This window comes from Musca autumnalis, unplaced genomic scaffold, assembly GCF_047663935.1.
Source record: "Musca autumnalis isolate F117 unplaced genomic scaffold, ASM4766393v1 scaffold_2, whole genome shotgun sequence".
Taxonomy (NCBI): domain Eukaryota; kingdom Metazoa; phylum Arthropoda; class Insecta; order Diptera; family Muscidae; genus Musca; species Musca autumnalis.
This window is the reverse complement of record NW_027411755.1, coordinates 30,357,632-30,375,358: the sequence shown is the minus strand read 5'-3', so window position 1 is coordinate 30,375,358 and position 17,727 is coordinate 30,357,632. Positions and strand designations below refer to the sequence as shown.

General features: G+C 30.9%; 8 long non-coding RNA genes across 8 annotated transcripts in view; 5 read left to right on the top strand and 3 right to left on the bottom strand.

Annotated features, from left to right (window-relative positions):
• The window catches only part of LOC141393851 (uncharacterized), a 394,506-nt gene that overhangs the window by 328,477 nt on the left and 48,302 nt on the right, over positions 1 to 17,727 (top strand). The gene's annotated exons all lie outside the window — the stretch shown is intronic.
• On the bottom strand, positions 3,248 to 3,641 carry LOC141392657 (uncharacterized). Its single transcript, XR_012409830.1, has 2 exons — positions 3,430 to 3,641; positions 3,248 to 3,364 (listed from the first exon to the last, which is right to left on the bottom strand). It is a non-coding gene; the product is annotated as an uncharacterized lncRNA (long non-coding RNA).
• On the top strand, positions 4,238 to 4,597 carry LOC141392654 (uncharacterized). The gene is made up of 2 exons (XR_012409828.1): positions 4,238 to 4,389; positions 4,455 to 4,597. It is a non-coding gene; the product is annotated as an uncharacterized lncRNA (long non-coding RNA).
• On the bottom strand, positions 4,454 to 5,683 carry LOC141392656 (uncharacterized). Its single transcript, XR_012409829.1, has 2 exons — positions 5,610 to 5,683; positions 4,454 to 5,504 (listed from the first exon to the last, which is right to left on the bottom strand). It is a non-coding gene; the product is annotated as an uncharacterized lncRNA (long non-coding RNA).
• On the top strand, positions 6,520 to 7,036 carry LOC141392653 (uncharacterized). Its single transcript, XR_012409827.1, has 2 exons — positions 6,520 to 6,845; positions 6,917 to 7,036. It is a non-coding gene; the product is annotated as an uncharacterized lncRNA (long non-coding RNA).
• On the top strand, positions 12,039 to 12,340 carry LOC141392652 (uncharacterized). The gene is made up of 2 exons (XR_012409826.1): positions 12,039 to 12,167; positions 12,240 to 12,340. It is a non-coding gene; the product is annotated as an uncharacterized lncRNA (long non-coding RNA).
• On the top strand, positions 13,106 to 13,444 carry LOC141392651 (uncharacterized). Its single transcript, XR_012409825.1, has 2 exons — positions 13,106 to 13,256; positions 13,329 to 13,444. It is a non-coding gene; the product is annotated as an uncharacterized lncRNA (long non-coding RNA).
• Positions 15,382 to 15,775, bottom strand: LOC141392650 (uncharacterized). Its single transcript, XR_012409824.1, has 2 exons — positions 15,556 to 15,775; positions 15,382 to 15,490 (listed from the first exon to the last, which is right to left on the bottom strand). It is a non-coding gene; the product is annotated as an uncharacterized lncRNA (long non-coding RNA).

The following is a 17,727-nucleotide window of genomic DNA, read 5'->3' as shown; positions in this document are numbered from 1 at the left end:
TAAAGACTTCTCACATTCCAAGTTCCAATTAAAAGTTTTTGTTTAGTTTTACCTCCGGGGATTCTTAGCACCCTCTGATTGCCGGAGACTGAGGGCCGTGTGTTTTGCGTTGCATTGTTCATGTTTTGTACGGTTTTCAAGGGATTATTCATCAGTGGTTTCCCCTTGCCTTCTGATGGGTTTATAGTTTCCTTCTATATTTCAGCCGCTCCACTGGAGTACAGACGCTGCTTGCTGCCGCCGAATCTCGATCAGACGCTGCCTCTTTCCTTTTTTTTTGTTTTTTTTTTGGTTCGCCCCGCATATTTTATTTTTGCAGTACCCGCCATATCTGATGAGCGTTCCCCTATCCACCACCTGGGAAGGCGTCTGATCGGAGAAAAAAAGAAAGAAAAATGCTCCGCACGGACCAACAAGCTTAGGTTAGCATAATATTTTATGTCAATTCAAAATCTTCTGAAATAATCGAATTTCTACCATGGAGAACCGTTTCTAGAGGCTTTGTATGTTCCAGAAAGTTACTTATTGAGATCTTAGGTCCATATTCTAGTCGATTGAAGCAGAAGCAGAGAACAAATTCAAAAGGCCTTTGGTTACGTGGTGGCCATAACCTTCATAGACTCAATTGGTATTTTATATACCATTTTGAAAAAAAAAAATTCAAAATATCTTATTTTTAAGATTGTTGCTATTTTGACCTTTAGAAAAGATTCATTTAAGTTAGCATGTTCAAGAAAATTCTTCATCAAAATCTAAGGTACATTTTTGTAGTTGGTTGTTTGCTTGAATTTTGAACGGTTTGTTATCTATAGATAGAAAACCCGAGAAAAAAATTATAAAAGAAATTCGACTTTAGTGATTTTGACCTCCAAGACTAAATCAAAATTTCAAACTTTTGGAAGATATGAGCCTGACAAAATGATCCCTTTTGACATCGAGGCCTCAAGTCTTTGGAAGATATGAGTCTGACAAAAATTATCCCTTTTGCAATCAATACCTAAAGTGTTTGTGAACTGATAACCGCTCTCTGTATGGGACCACTAGGACGCTGCGGTGTCACAATATGGTAATTTATCGTCTTGCACAACGATAGAGAAAAATGTCGTATCTTGCGGCGTATTAGTATTGCCGTCGAGTATACGCCACAGTTTATATTCATAAAAAGTATGGGTTTTATACGAGTGTTTGTGTAAAGAACTCCATTAGAATCTAATGACTGATAGCTTAGAACGGTACCTGCTGCGGTGACTGTGACAGAAATGTTTTTCTTCAGCCCTAATCGCCATAACCTCTCAAGAGTCTCCTTATTCTTTCAACTCAAACAGACATTAGGTTTTTTGAACCTTAATCGAAGATTTTTTAGAAGACGAAAAAAAACTATCGAACTTGAATATGGTCAAGGCATTATAAAATGCTTTCTGCAATGGTTAACTTGGCCTTCATACAATTGTGTGTCAATTTAAAATCTTTTGGCAATTTGTTTGATGCCTGGTGGCGTGTTAGTAGTGCCGTCTATTATACGCCACTAAATCCGGGCAGAAAAGGTATGGGTTTTATAAAAATTATATTAATGAACTCCATTAGACTATAATAACTGATAATTCAGACCAGTACGGTTTGTTCTTACAGTGGAAATCTGGAATGCCTCTCAACAGTCTCATTCTTCTGTCAGCTCGATTTGACATTATATATTGTGATGATCACTTTCTTATTGTGTTATCCATAATATATTAAAATAACCAAACAGAAATACTTTTCCAGCTCCAGCTTTTTAGATTTTTAAAAGAATATTGTTTTATGGACCTTCAGACCAATAAACGTGGATTTTATAACGAATATTTTTTCATCCATCATCACAACAATAAACGTGTATTTTTTAAAGAATATTTTTTCATCCATCATCACAACAATAAACGTGGATTTTTTAAAGAATATTTTTCATCCATCATCACAACAATAAACCTGGATTTTTTAAAGAATATTTTTTCATCCATCATCACATCAATAATCGTGGATTTTTTAAGAATATTTTTTCATCCATCATCACAACAATAAACGTGGATTTTTTAAAGAATATTTTTTCATCCATCATCACAACAATAAACGTGGATTTTTTAAAGAATATTTTTCATCCATCATCACAACAATAAACCTGGATTTTTTAAAGAATATTTTTTTATCCATCATCACATCAATAATCGTGGATTTTTTAAGAATAATTTTTCATGCATCATCACAACAATAAACGTGGATTTTTTAAAGAATATTTTTCATCCATCATCACAACAATAAACCTGGATTTTTTAAAGAATATTTTTTCATCCATCATCACATCAATAATCGTGGATTTTTTAAGAATAATTTTTCATCCATCATCACAACAATAAACGTGGATTGTTTAAAGAATATTTTTTCATACATCATCAAAACAATAAATGTGGATTTTTTAAAGAATATTTTTTCATTCATCATCACAACAATAAACGTGGATTTTTTAAAGAATATTTTTTCATCCACCATCACAACAATAAACGTGGATTTTTTAAAGAATATTTTTTCATCCATCATCACAACAATAAACGTGGATTTTTTAAAGAATATTTTTTCATCCATCATCACAACAATAAACGTGGATTTTTTAAAGAATATTTTTTCATCCATCATCACAACAATAAACGTGGATTTTTTAAAGAATATTTTTTCATCCATCATCACAACAATAAACGTGGATTTTTTAAAGAATATTTTTTCATCCATCATCACAACAATAAACGTGGATTTTTTAAAGAATATTTTTTCATCCATCATCACAACAATAAACGTGGATTTTTTAAAGAATATTTTACAGTATAATTTTCTCTATATATTGCGTCATTCTTCTTTCGCCGCGAACTTATATTTGGTTTTGTGGTGTTCTGCTTCACATGAACTCATCACCTTGCCCGTCTCAGGCGCTAATGACTTTTTTAGCTGGATTATGTATTAATTTACATTTTCGTAAGGTGATCTAGCGAAGAAAATAAGGATTGATTCTTACTCCACTGAATTATTTGCTATTATTTTCTTTGCATTTTTTAAATTTATATTTGAAATAACCTCATTATGTCATTTTAGGATTTTTAGAAGAAGTTTTCAGAAGAAGTTTCTAACCCACCATAAAATGAAAAATCCTATATTGCATGGAGGCGTGTTAGTATTATCGTTAAGTATACGCCTATTAACCTATTAAGTAGAAACAATAATTGGCTTTATAAACGAGATTTGAGGAACTTTATTGTAATTTGTATGTAATTCCATGTGCTGCAGCTCTTACGATAATAATCCTCGGGGATTAACCAAAACAGTTAGCTCGAATATGATGTTGCTATAATTAAAATAAGAGAAATATTACATATATATTATATTTTTATTAGATCAATTAATACGAACTCGTATACCGGCAGATGTTGGAGCTGCCAAAAAGGCTAAATAGAATACGCCCAATAATAATGGCAAACACTTCATAATTAATTGTATTAAAAGGCAGACAAAAGTTTTGAGATTATTTTAAATTTAAAGAGAATGCAAGCTCTTATTTAGGCGAATAGAGTCGCAAAATTGTAAGGTATTGTGAAAAACTATTTCTATAAATGTAAAATGAATATTCTGCTACACGAGTTTGCAATTGGTGACAATAGAATTAATAACAGTTTAAAGTTAAGTTAGTTTTTTTTTTACATTTGAAACAATGGTGGCGTATACGTTGTGGCATTAATTATCCGCGGCATGTTGTCACATATTTTTTTGTTCATTTCTGTGATAATTTAGGATCACTTTTAAGAATATTATAAACAATTTTCTTAAGGCTTGTAATATAATCATTCTACTTCATAAAAACACTAATTGATAACAAAAAAAATCCACGTTTATTGTTCTGATGGTGGATGAAAAAATATTCTTTAAAAAAATGCACGTTTATTGGTCTGATGGTGGATAAAAACATACTTCTTAAAAAATCCACGTTTATTGGTCAGATGGTGGCTAAAAAAATATTTTTTAAAAAATTCACGTTTATTAGTGTGATGGTGGCTGAAAAAATATTCTTTAAAAAATTCACGTTTACTATAGTGCATGAACAAATATTCCCATTGAATTTAATTTTTTACAGCTCTCAATAGTTTATGTACATCAATTTATTCTGGCCCATGTCTTTAGTAAAAAATATTTTAAATTTGTTATGCCCAACTGTTGTCTAAGTTTTAGGTATAAAAGCTCAAGTATTGACGAACTAAAGCAATTTGATCTACTTAGTCAAAGCAACCAACAACCAGCATCATGAAATTTCTATTAACCATTTTGGGACTATCAGCAATGGTCATATTAGCTGTAGCTAAACCACAGAATTATAAGGTAGGATAAAATTATAAATAAATAATGAACCCATGGTTGCTCAGGCTGTGAATATATTTTTCCAGGGCTAGGCTTCGCAATTTCGGTGGTCCATTGTTATGGCAATGAATATTAAATACTTCCAACAATTGTGTATCCATTTAAAATTGAATGGAAATTTTCCAATTTTTCCCTCCTCAATAAAGTGTACTACAGTCTAATGCAATAATTAATTTCCTTTATTTTTACGAAAATATTTTAAACTATGATATACTTAAAGTGGGAACGGGCTATCATAAAACCTGTGCAATTATTTTTACAATTTTTGGTGAAGATTTTTTCTGACTACTAAGAATATTTCTTGTTAGCATAAAGGTAATTTTTTTTGAATTTTAGCCGCAAAATATACTTAAAATAAAGTGGTATCGTTATATATTGCAACTATATCGATATTTTGACCTATGTGCAGAATTTGGTATTACGTAGTCTGATTTATGCTAACCTCAAATGCCAAATTACATTTAATTTGATTGAAACTATAAATAAATAGTTCCAAATGAATAAACCCTTGGTGGTGCGAATATATGGTGGCTGTACCAAAATGTGGACCTACATTTGTCCATAACACTGAGCAACAAAATGGAGCTCAATGTCTGGGGGAGGAAAATTCCTATTGGAGATGAAAGCCCTTGGTGAATATATACAGAACCCCGAAGGACAGATTCGCCGTGAGTCGATCTTTCGCGATATGGCGTGATGAAGTTTTTGCTAGAGACCCTGTAAGCCATCAGGAATTAGCGTTATATCTTTGTCCACTGTTGCTTTAGCTTATTTTTGATATGACATGTCTTCACTCAAATCGAATGAGGATTATTTTCGTAGAGCACTTCGACCTTCTAACTCGCTTCCTTCAATGTCCTTTTCGTCCTTTATTTTAAGAGCCGCTATAAAAGTACCATAAGATGACGTTTTTCAACTTCGAAATGTTCAGCAAAAATGTCGGCCAGAAAATTTTAGGTACGGCTCTCATTGACAAATTTGCCACAAAATTTCGGTTCACAGTGTAATTTGAGAGAAGTTTCTGCTATCAACTGGTAAGTCCATAGGCAAAATTACATTTAATTCGGTCCGACTAGCTGGAATATTTTTTAAATTTGTTTTCAAAATAATGTATAAAAATTAACAAGTTCTCAGATGGCGTATACATAACGTCAGTAGTCATACGCAACATTGTATCTCACCCAATTAATTAGATAAACCTTATCAGACTTTAATATACGTAATGTTGCACAAAATAGACAAGTTTACTACGAATGCCATTTTAATAATTTTTAAATTGAAGAGATTAAGAACAATTTCCGCTGCTGCAAAGGTAGGTCTGGCTATTGTGCTTGTACTAATGGTAGAAAATTAAATGAAAATTATTACTTCTTGTTGTTAGGAATTTTCCAAAATGAGAAACTTTTTCTAGTCTATAGAGTACATTAAAAAGTAACAAACTATAAAGAAATTTTTCACACAGCGTATTAGCATTGTCGTCACGTATACGACTCTGACTATGTTTACTAGAAAAAAATCCGTTGAGAATTTATTTTTTAGTTTTGTTTAATAATTATTTTAAGAATAAGAATTTTTCTTTAATTGTAAAAACATTTTTCATCCATCATCACAACAATAAACGTGTTTTTTTGAAGAACATTTGTAATCAACTATCACAACAATAAACGTGGATTTTTTAAAGAAAAATTGACATACATCATCAGACCCATAAACGTGGGTTTTTTGAAAAATACTCTTTCTTTCATCATCATACCGATGAACGTAGATTTTTTAAAGAATATTTTTTCATCCATCATCAGACCAATAAAAGTGGATTTTTAAAGAATATTTTTTCATCCATCATCACAACAATAAACGTGAATTTTTTAAAGAATATGTTTTTATCAAACTTCAGACAAATAAAAGGGAATATTTTAAAGAATATTTTTCTATCCACCTTCAGACCAATAAAAGTGGATTTTTTAAAGATTACATTTATGCACCTTCAGGCCAATAACAAGGTTGTTTAAAATATTCCTAAAAGTGATCTTAAAAATCACAGAAATTAACAAAAAAATATGTGATAACATGCCCGGATAATTAATGCCACCACGTATACGCTACCATTGTTTCAAATCCAAAAACTATCTTAACTCTAAGTTGTTGTTAATTCAATTGACAACACTTCAAGTTTGTGTCTCAGAATATTCATTTTGCATTTTTGGAATTTTTTTTTTAATTTCTTACAATTTTGCCGCTCCAATTGCGTTCTTAAGAGTTTGCAGTTTCTTTAAATTGAAAAAAAAAAAAAATCAAAAAACTTTTGTTTGTTTTTAACTCCATTAGTTATGAAGTGTTCACCTTTATTGCTGGGCTTTTTTTATTTAGCTCTTTTGGCAGATCTAACATTTGCTGGTCTAAAATACGTGGGTGGTGTGGTAAAGTTATAAAAATATAATATTTGTATTAATTATATTTGTATTAATAATATCTCTTATTTTAATTATAGCATCCTATTTATGCTGACTGTTTTGGTTAATCCCCGAGGATTTTTATCGTAAGAGCTGCAGAAAATAGAATTACATATACATATATACTATAATAATGTCCTTCAAATCTCGTTTATAAACCCCATTATTGTTTCTACTTAATCCGTGGCGTGTACTTAGCAACAATACTGACACGCCTCCAGGCAATATAGGATTTTTCGTTTTACGATGGTTTAGAAACATAATGAAGTTATTTCAAATATAAATTAAAAAAAAAATAATGCAAAGAAAATAATAGCAATTCCCACATATTTAATGGTATAGACTCAATCGTTGTTTTCTCCGCTAGATCAGCTTACGAAAATGTACATCTACACATAGTCCAGGTAAAAAAGACATTCGAGTCTGAAAATGGCATGTTCATGTGAAGCAGAACACCACAAAACCTAATGTAAGTTTGCGGCGAAAGGAGAACGAGGCAATATAGAGAGAAAAAATAAACAGTAACAGACAGCGCAGCAGGAGTGACTCTAAAAATACCTTTTTGGTCTCGTATGTGTGTCCTATACCTGACGACACTATTAATACGCCACAAGGCACCACAGGTTTATTCTTCATATTAAGAAGATTTTTATTTGACATAAAATAGTATAAAGTATAGTATATAATCTAATATATAAAAGACAATGTGTGTATGTTACTATGTTTGTATGTTTGTATGTTCCGAATAGACTCAAAAACGGCTGAACAGATTTTCTTGAAAATTTCAGATAATGTACAGGGAACACCGGTGGTGAAAATAGGCTATATATTTTCTTGAATGGTCGTCGCGGAAGTGAAATATCGCGGTCATCCCAAATTATTCAAAAATGTATTATTTCAGATAATATACCTAATTTTAGTAAGCGTGACTACAAAACCGCTATAACACTGGCTTCAATATGTGGGATAACGCGGTCAACGCCATATTTTGGAGTACAGTAAAATCCCGATAACTTGAAATGTCACTATATAGAAATTCCGAAAAATCGATTGGGAAATCTTATGAAATTTTGTATGTGGAGTTTTTAGGTCTGAGAAAAGGTCGTAATCTATATTTTATCTCGCTAAGTGTAGTGACCGGTGGTCCTCCCCACAATTTTTTTAAGAAAACCGCGAAATTCAAGATACGTTTTAATATATTGCTTACTAATTGTTTGCAATGCTATGGTAATTACAGTCTTGACCCTGAATGGTCGTCGCGGAAGTGAAATATCGCGGTCATCCCAAAAATTTCAAAAGCTGTTTTTATACGGCTAAGAGTAGCGACCAGTGGTCCTCCCCCACAATGTTTTTAAGAAAATCTGAAATCTTTGATATTTTTGAACGTATTGTTTACAGATTGTTTTCCCTGAATGAACGCGGTCATCACAAAGTTTTCAAAAATGTATTATTTCAATTAATATACATAATTTTAGTAAGCGTGGCACAAAAATGATATAAACACTAGCTTGAACAAGTGGGATATCGCGGTCGTGAGCTATTTTAATACGGCTAAGTGTAGTGACCGGTGGTTCTCCTTCAATTTTTTTTTTTTTTTAATCTGAAGTCCCTGATATTTTTGAACGTATTGTTTACATATTGTTTGCAATACTACTGTAATTACTGTCTTGACCCTGAATGGTCTTCGCGGAAATGAAATATCGCGAAAAGTGAAATATCGCGACCATCACAAAATTTGCAAACATTTATTATATCAGATAATATACATAATTTTGTAAGCGTGCCTATAAAACGCTATAAACGCTGAACACTAAACAATAAGTGGGATAGCGCGATAAACTCCACATTTTGGAATACAGTAAAATCCCGATAACTTGACATGTCACTAGATCGAAATTCCAGAAAGATCGATTGGAAATCAGACAAAGTTATTGATATACAATACAATATCCTCATTGGAATCAGAATACCGCGATCGTGTTCGATTTTTGAAAATATTATAATTACGGATAAAATCTCAAAATGTGGGAAGTGAAACTTCATAAGCATTGATTTCAATCCTTGGAATAGCTAGATAAAGATACATTTTTTAAATACAACAAAATCTCGATAATAACAACTAGAATTTATAGAAGTTATTTTTTATGAATTATATAAATGTTGCCATACATATCCCGAAGGAACATACATTTCGCTGAGGGGAATTTTACCACTATTGCATATAGAGCGCGAAGAAAAAAGGCGTTACGTTCGATCGGGCTGAATGAGGTTAAATCCACCAAAAATAACGAAAATCAGGCGCCACCGTTCTATGGGAGCTATATCAAAACGAGGACGTATACTAAAAATTCTCTGCAAGACTGTTTACTACCCCCAACAGTGGCTATATCTCTGAACTATCGAAAATCGGGAGGTACTGTTTTATGGGAGCTATATCAAAACGGGAACCTATAACTGTTACATACCGAGCGCAAATGAAAAGGCATGTCTTTCGGTCGATCCGAATATTTATGCTCTCCTCTTTAAAATATATTAAAACCAGATTTCAGCCATTTCGGTGTGATAATGATGTTAAATCCTAAAAAATAGCGAAAATCAGCCGGTACCGTTCTATGGGAGCTATATCAAAACGTGGACCTATACTGACAATTCTCTGCAGTAATAATTACGACCCCAACCGAGACCAACAATCCAATATATAGCAATTTAATTGACGTGCACCGACCATTATATGTGGGTCACAAAGTGCTTTAAACTGTCGATTTATGGTGAAGGGTATAATAAAAGAGATTTTATATCTTTAATTTGGGGGATACCATTACATGGAATTTATGTCAAAACATTGATTTATATTATGAAGTTTCTATAGGGATGCCTAATTATGGCTGTATTAATACTGGATAGATAACTAAAGTTTACACGGAGAACCCAAACAACGGGCCAGCAACGCGGACCGGGTCAGCTAGTTGTATATAAAATAGCATAATAATAATACACTGTGGAACAAACAAAGTTGAGCGCAAATTAAGGCCATTCTGAGAGCGGCGGGTGAAAATAGAGCGTTAATTAGAAGACCCGTATCGCTCCGTTTGTTTATGTCAATTTGATTTTTTTAATCGATTAAATTTCAGTAAGTATTGCATCTTAAGATTTATGGGCCAAAAACGCTGATTTTTAAGGAATCATCAGATCAATAAACGCGGATTTTTTTAAATATAATAAACGTGGATTTTTTAAAGAATATTTTTTCATCCATCATCACAACAATAAACGTGGATTTTTTAAAGAATATTTTTTCATCCATCATCACAACAATAAACGTGGATTTTTTAAAGAATATTTTTTCATCCATCATCACACCCATAATCGTGAATTTTTTAAAGAATATTTTTTCATTCATCATCACAACAATAAACGTGGATTTTTCAAAGAATATTTTTTCATCCATCATCACAACAATAAACGTGGATTTTTTAAAGAATATTTTTTCATTCATCATCAGGCCAACAAACGTGGATTTTTTAAAGAATATTTTTTCATTCATCATCAGGCCAACAAACGTGGATTTTTTAAAGAATATTTTTTCATTCATCATCAGGCCAACAAACGTGGATTTTTTAAAGAATATTTTTTCATTCATCATCAGGCCAACAAACGTGGATTTTTTAAAGAATATTTTTTCATTCATCATCAGGCCAACAAACGTGGATTTTTTAAAGAATATTTTTTCATTCATCATCAGGCCAACAAACGTGGATTTTTTAAAGAATATTTTTTCATTCATCATCAGGCCAACAAACGTGGATTTTTTAAAGAATATTTTTTCATTCATCATCAGGCCAACAAACGTGGATTTTTTAAAGAATATTTTTTCATTCATCATCAGGCCAACAAACGTGGATTTTTTAAAGAATATTTTTTCATTCATCATCAGGCCAACAAACGTGGATTTTTTAAAGAATATTTTTTCATTCATCATCAGGCCAACAAACGTGGATTTTTTAAAGAATATTTTTTCATCCATCATCAGGCCAACAAACGTGGATTTTTTGAAAGAATATTTTTTCATCCATCATCAGGCCAACAAACGTGGATTTTTTAAAGAAAATTTTTTCATCCATTGTCAGACAAATAAACGTGGATTTTTTAAAGAATATTTTTTCATCCATTGTCAGACAAATAAACGTGGATTTTTTAAAGAATATTTTTTCATCCATTGTCAGACAAATAAACGTGGATTTTTTAAAGAATATTTTTTCATCCATTGTCAGACAAATAAACGTGGATTTTTTAAAGAATATTTTTTCATCCATTGTCAGACAAATAAACGTGTATTTTTTAAAGAATATTTTTTCATCCATTGTCAGACAAATAAACGTGGATTTTTTAAAGAATATTTTTTCATCCATTGTCAGACAAATAAACGTGGATTTTTTAAAGAATATTTTTTCATCCATTGTCAGACAAATAAACGTGGATTTTTTAAAGAATATTTTTTCATCCATTGTCAGACAAATAAACGTGGATTTTTTAAAGAATATTTTTTCATCCATTGTCAGACAAATAAACGTGGATTTTTTAAAGAATATTTTTTCATCCATTGTCAGACAAATAAACGTGGATTTTTTAAAGAATATTTTTTCATCCATTGTCAGACAAATAAACGTGGATTTTTTAAAGAATATTTTTTCATCCATTGTCAGACAAATAAACGTGGATTTTTTAAAGAATATTTTTTCATCCATTGTCAGACAAATAAACGTGGATTTTTCAAATAATTTCTTTCATCCATCATCACAACAATAAACGTGGATTTTTTAAATAATTTCTCTCATCCATCATCACAACAATAAACGAGGATTTTTTAAAGAATATTGTTTCATCCGTCATTATTAAAGGTATTTTAAAAGCATTATAAACCCCTCTTTTTGTTTTGTGAATGCACCTTGGTGGCGTATACATGACAACAATACTTATACGTCTCCAACCATTTTCCGCGAAAATATGTGAACCAGTTAATACATTTGAGCTCTCAATAATGCATTTATAGTAATTTATTCAAAGTCATGCTTTTTGACAAATATTTTTATAAATATATTTAAAATATAATTTTTATATTTGTCTAATTGTGAATATATTGTCTTAATTGTGAATATAAGACTTATGTACTTCCTATTAATGTAAGTTGACTAATTTAGTTAACCAACCAACCATCATCATGAAATTTCTATTAACCATTTTGGGACTATCCGCAGCATTGGCAGAAGCGAAACCTCAGTTCTGGAGAATGTATGCTAAGATATAAAAAAAAAACTAACTCAAAATTAATTAAATTTGTATATACATATTTTTTACTTTCAGGGCTAATGTCAAACTAGATTACAATAAAATTTAAATCTGATAAAGGTCTGGAAAAGGCTTTTTGTATGCAAATAAAGTTATTTTAAAATATCCCATACAAATTTACTGTCTACATGATTTAGATCAGGTATCAGTACATTTTAATTTACACTAAAAAGTATTTAGGTATAAAGAAAAATAGTAATGAGTAGAGGCGTATAAGTATTGCCGTCATGTGTATACATACGCCACCGAGGCGCGTTCGCCAAACAAAACTGGAGGGGTTTAAAATTCGTTTAAAAGACCTTCAATATCACATTCATATGCCACTGACTGTTACAAAACATTTGTTCTAGCTTTCGAACTCTGAATAGATTCAAAGCCAATCTTTGTAAGCTCTTTAGCTTTTTAAATTATTGTCAAAGGATTTCAGTACGGTTTGGCAGAGAATGTCCAATAGTAATATGCGTCCAGCAACAGTTACGTAGGTATTCATAATACTTTTTTGGTTATTTAAAATCATCAGAATATAGAGAAGAACAAAAGGTTGGTACCACAAAGCGTATAAGTAGTGCCGTCGAGTATACGCCAGTGATTGCCTTCAGAAAAAGTTTGCATTTTATAAAATAGTTTTTTAAGGAACTCCATTTGAATATAATAATTGGTAACTCAGACCCGTGCCTGCTTTGAGCTCTCAATAATACATTATGCCTGTTCCAGGAACTGCAAGAATGTAAAATTTTTTACTACGATATTTTTAATATGTAAAAAAAATAAAAATAAGTGGATTCTTACAGTTCTGGAACAGACCAATTAATTGTAATTAATTCAGTGTCATGCCTTAAAAAATGTGTAAATATATAAAAAACTTATTTCTAGTTAGCAAAACTGTTGTCTTAATGTTGAATATAAAACCTTAAGTACCTTCTACTTAGTTAACCAACCAGCAACCATCACCATGAAATTTCTACTAACCATTTTGGGACTATCAGCGGCATTAGTCATAGGCGCAGAAGCCAAACCTCAGTATTGGGGAATGTATGATAAGACTATAACGAAATAACATACTTATACATAATTAAAGTTTTAATATATTTTTGTTTCTTCCAGTGGTGGTCTCCCTGCATTCGGTGGTCCAAGTAGCGATTAATATAAAATTAAATAAATATTAAATTTCATTGTTTGTTTCTCTTCAATATTAAATATTTCCAATTGTTTAAGAAAAATTTCACCACATTCTACAAAATTAAAAAATCACCACATTCTACAAAATTAAAATCTATTTTCAGAACATTTAAATTTTCACTACAAAGCAGTTGAATATAAAGAATAACCAAAAATGCCTTGAAGCGTATAAGTGTGGTCGTCATATATACGTGTTGCGTCGAAATGGAGAAGAATTATAAAGTTTAACATTTTTAACATTTTTGGAATTGGAAAATTTTTCTATATCAATAAACCTGGGTGTATAAGTTTGATACGTTCCATCTCAACATACCGAGCTCAGTCCATCACGGATGCTGATTGACAACATCAGGCATCTCCTCTGCACGTTCCCTCTGTGGAGACCGTAGAGTGTTGATGCCAACGATCGGTGGTTGTTGAGTTTTCTCTCATTGGAATATGTAAATGTATGAGTATAAATCGAATCAAATCCTCTGCCATTGCAAGAACCTCTGCGTTTACTTGTCGATTAAGCGTTGAATAGTTAACTTATCGCGTACAAGGCTATCTTTGTCGTTGTTTGAAAAGAAATACACCAATAAACCAGCTTATTTTTTAATATCTAAACTGATATCATCCATCATCACAACAATAAACGTGGATTTTTAAAGAATATTTTTTCATTCATCATCAGACCAATAAACGTGGATTTTTTAAAGAATATTTTTCATCCATTATCAAAACAATAAACTTGGATTTTTAAAGAATATTTTTTCATCCATCATCACAACAAAAAACGTGGATTTTTAAAGAATATTTTTTCATCCATCATCAAATCAATAAACTTGGATTTTTTAAAGAATATTTTTTAATCCTTCATCAAAACCATAAACGTGGATTTTTTTTAAGAATATTTGTTCATCCTTCATCAAAACAATAAACGTGGATTTTTTTTTAGAATATTTGTTCATCCTTCCTCTAAACAATAAACGTGGATTTTTTGAAGAATATTTTTTCATCCATCATCTCGACAAAAAACGTGAATTCTTAAAGAATATTTTTTCATCCATCATCTCGACAAAAAACGTGAATTTTAAAGAATATTTTTTCATCCATTATCACAACAACAAAAGGTAGATTTTTTTAAGAATATTTCATCATCCATCATCACACCAGTAAACGTGGGTTTTTTAAAGAATATTTTTTCATTCATCATCACAACAATAAACGTGGATTTTTTAAAGAATATTTTTTTATCCATAATTACAACAATAAAGGCGAATTTTTTAAAGAATATTTTTCATCCATCATCACAATAATAAACGTGGATTTTTTTAAAAAATATTTTTTCATCCATCATCACAACAATAAATTTTAAGAATTTTTTTTCCTCCATCATCAGTTCAAAAAACGTAGATTGTTTATATCTTCTTAATATAAAGAATGAGCCTGTGGTGTCTTGAGGCGTATTAATAGTGTCGTCAAGTATACGACACATATACCTGACTAAAATGTTATGGATTTTATAAAAGGTATTTTAAGAGGCACTCCATTACAATCTGATAACACATACACTTATCTGCTGATGTGGCTGTTACAGTATAATTTTTCTTTCAATATTGCTTTGTTCTTCTTTCGCCGCGAACTTACATTAGGTTTTGTGGTGTTCTGCTTCACATGAACTTGTCACCTTGTCATTTTAGACTCAAATGGCTTTTTAGCTGGAGTATGTATTAATGTATATTATCGTAAGGTGATATAGCGGAGAAAATAACGATTGATTCCATTGCATATATCGGAATATGCCACAGTTCATATTAAACCATTCTATTGCTATTATTTTCTTTGCTTTAGTTTTTTTTTTCATTTTAGGATTTTTGTAGGAAGTTTTCCGAAAAAGTTTCTAAGCCATCATAAAACAAAAAATCCTATATTGCCTGGGGGCGTATTAGTATTGTCGCTAAGTATACGCCATCAATCAAGTAAAACAATCATAAGCTTTATAAACGGGATTTGTAGAACTTTATTATAGTAAACCTATTTAGTTCCATATGCTGCAGCTCTTACGAAAAAACTCCTCGGGGATTATAACCAAAACAGTTAAGATCCTATATTTGAAATAAGAGAAATATTACATATATATTATATTTTTATTAGATCAATTAATACTAACTCGTACACCAGCAGCTGCCAGAGCTGCAAAAAAGGCTAAATAGAAAACACCCAACAATAATGGCAAACAGTTCATAATTAAAGGAATTAAAAGCGAACGATAGTTGTTAGATTTTTTCAATTTAAAGAATCTGCAAACGCTTAAGTAAGCAAATGGGGTGGCAAATTGAATTATATCACGAGAAAAATATTTCTATAAATGTCAAATGAAGAATTAACAACAGCTGTTAAGTTAGTTTTTAAATTTGAAACAATGGTGGCGTATACGTTGTGGCATTAATTATCCGCTGCATGTTGTCACATATTTTATTGTTAATTTCTGTGACTATTTAATATCACCTTTAAGAATATTTTAAACAATTTTGTTGTACTTTGTAAAACCCCTAATTGATGATAAAAAAATTCGCGTATAATGGATCGACAATCGTTGAAAAAATTTTCTTTAAAAAATCCACGTTTATTGGTCTGAAGGTGGATGAAAAAATATTCTTTAAAAAATCCACGTTTATTGGTTTTGAAGGTGGATGAAAAAATATTCTTTAAAAAATCCACGTTTATTGGTTTTGAAGGTGGATGAAAAAATATTCTTTAAAAAATCCACGTTTATTGGTTTTGAAGGTGGATGAAAAAATATTCTTTAAAAAATCCACGTTTATTGGTCTGATGGTGGATGAAAAAATATTCTTTAAAAAATCCACGTTTATTGGTCTGATGGTGGATGAAAAAATATTCTTTAAAAAATCCACGTTTATTGGTCTGATGGTGGATGAAAAAATATTCTTTAAAAAATCCACGTTTATTGGTCTGATGGTGGATGAAAAAATATTCTTTAAAAAATCCACGTTTATTGGTCTGATGGTGGATGAAAAAATATTCTTTAAAAAATCCACGTTTATTGGTCTGATGGTGGATGAAAAAATATTCTTTAAAAAATCCACGTTTATTGGTCTGATGGTGGATGAAAAAATATTCTTTAAAAAATCCACGTTTATTGGTCTGATGGTGGATGAAAAAATATTCTTTAAAAAATCCACGTTTATTGGTCTGATGGTGGATGAAAAAATTTTCTTTAAAAAATCCACGTTTATTGGTCTGATGGTGAATGAAAAAATATTCTTTAAAAAATCCACGTTTATTGGTCTGATGGTGGATGAAAAAATGTTCTTTAAAAAATCCACGTTTATTGGTCTGATGGTGGATGAAAAAATGTTCTTTAAAAAATCCACGTTTATTGGTCTGATGGTGGATGAAAAAATGTTCTTTAAAAAATCCACGTTTATTGGTCTGATGGTGGATGAAAAAATGTTCTTTAAAAAATCCACGTTTATTGGTCTGATGGTGGATGAAAAAATGTTCTTTAAAAAATCCACGTTTATTGGTCTGATGGTGGATGAAAAAATGTTCTTTAAAAAATCCACGTTTATTGGTCTGATGGTGGATGAAAAAATGTTCTTTAAAAAATCCACGTTTATTGGTCTGATGGTGGATGAAAAAATGTTCTTTAAAAAATCCACGTTTATTGGTCTGATGGTGGATGAAAAAATGTTCTTTAAAAAATCCACGTTTATTGGTCTGATGGTGGATGAAAAAATGTTCTTTAAAAAATCCACGTTTATTGGTCTGATGGTGGATGAAAAAATGTTCTTTAAAAAATCCACGTTTATTGGTCTGATGGTGGATGAAAAAATGTTCTTTAAAAAATCCACGTTTATTGGTCTGATGGTGGATGAAAAATTTTCTTTAAAAAATCCACGTTTATTGGTCTGATTGTGGATGAAAAAATATTCTTTAAAAAATTCACGTTTATTGGTCTGATGGTGGATGAAAAAAATTTTCTTTAAAAAATCCACGTTTATTGGTCTGATGGTGGATGAAAAATTTTCTTTAAAAAATCCACGTTTATTGGTCTGATTGTGGATGAAAAAATATTCTTTAAAAAATTCACGTTTAGTGGCCTGTTGTTGGTTTAAAAGATGTTTAAAAGAGATTTAATATAATAATTGCTGAAATTTGTTGGATTAAAAAAATAGAATTGACATAAACAAACGGAGTGATACGGGTCTTCTAATTAACGCCCAATTGTACCCGCCACTCTCAGAACGGCCCTTATTTGCGCTCACTTTTATTTGTTCCACAGTGTAGTTATATGCTTTATACTATGAAGAATAAACCT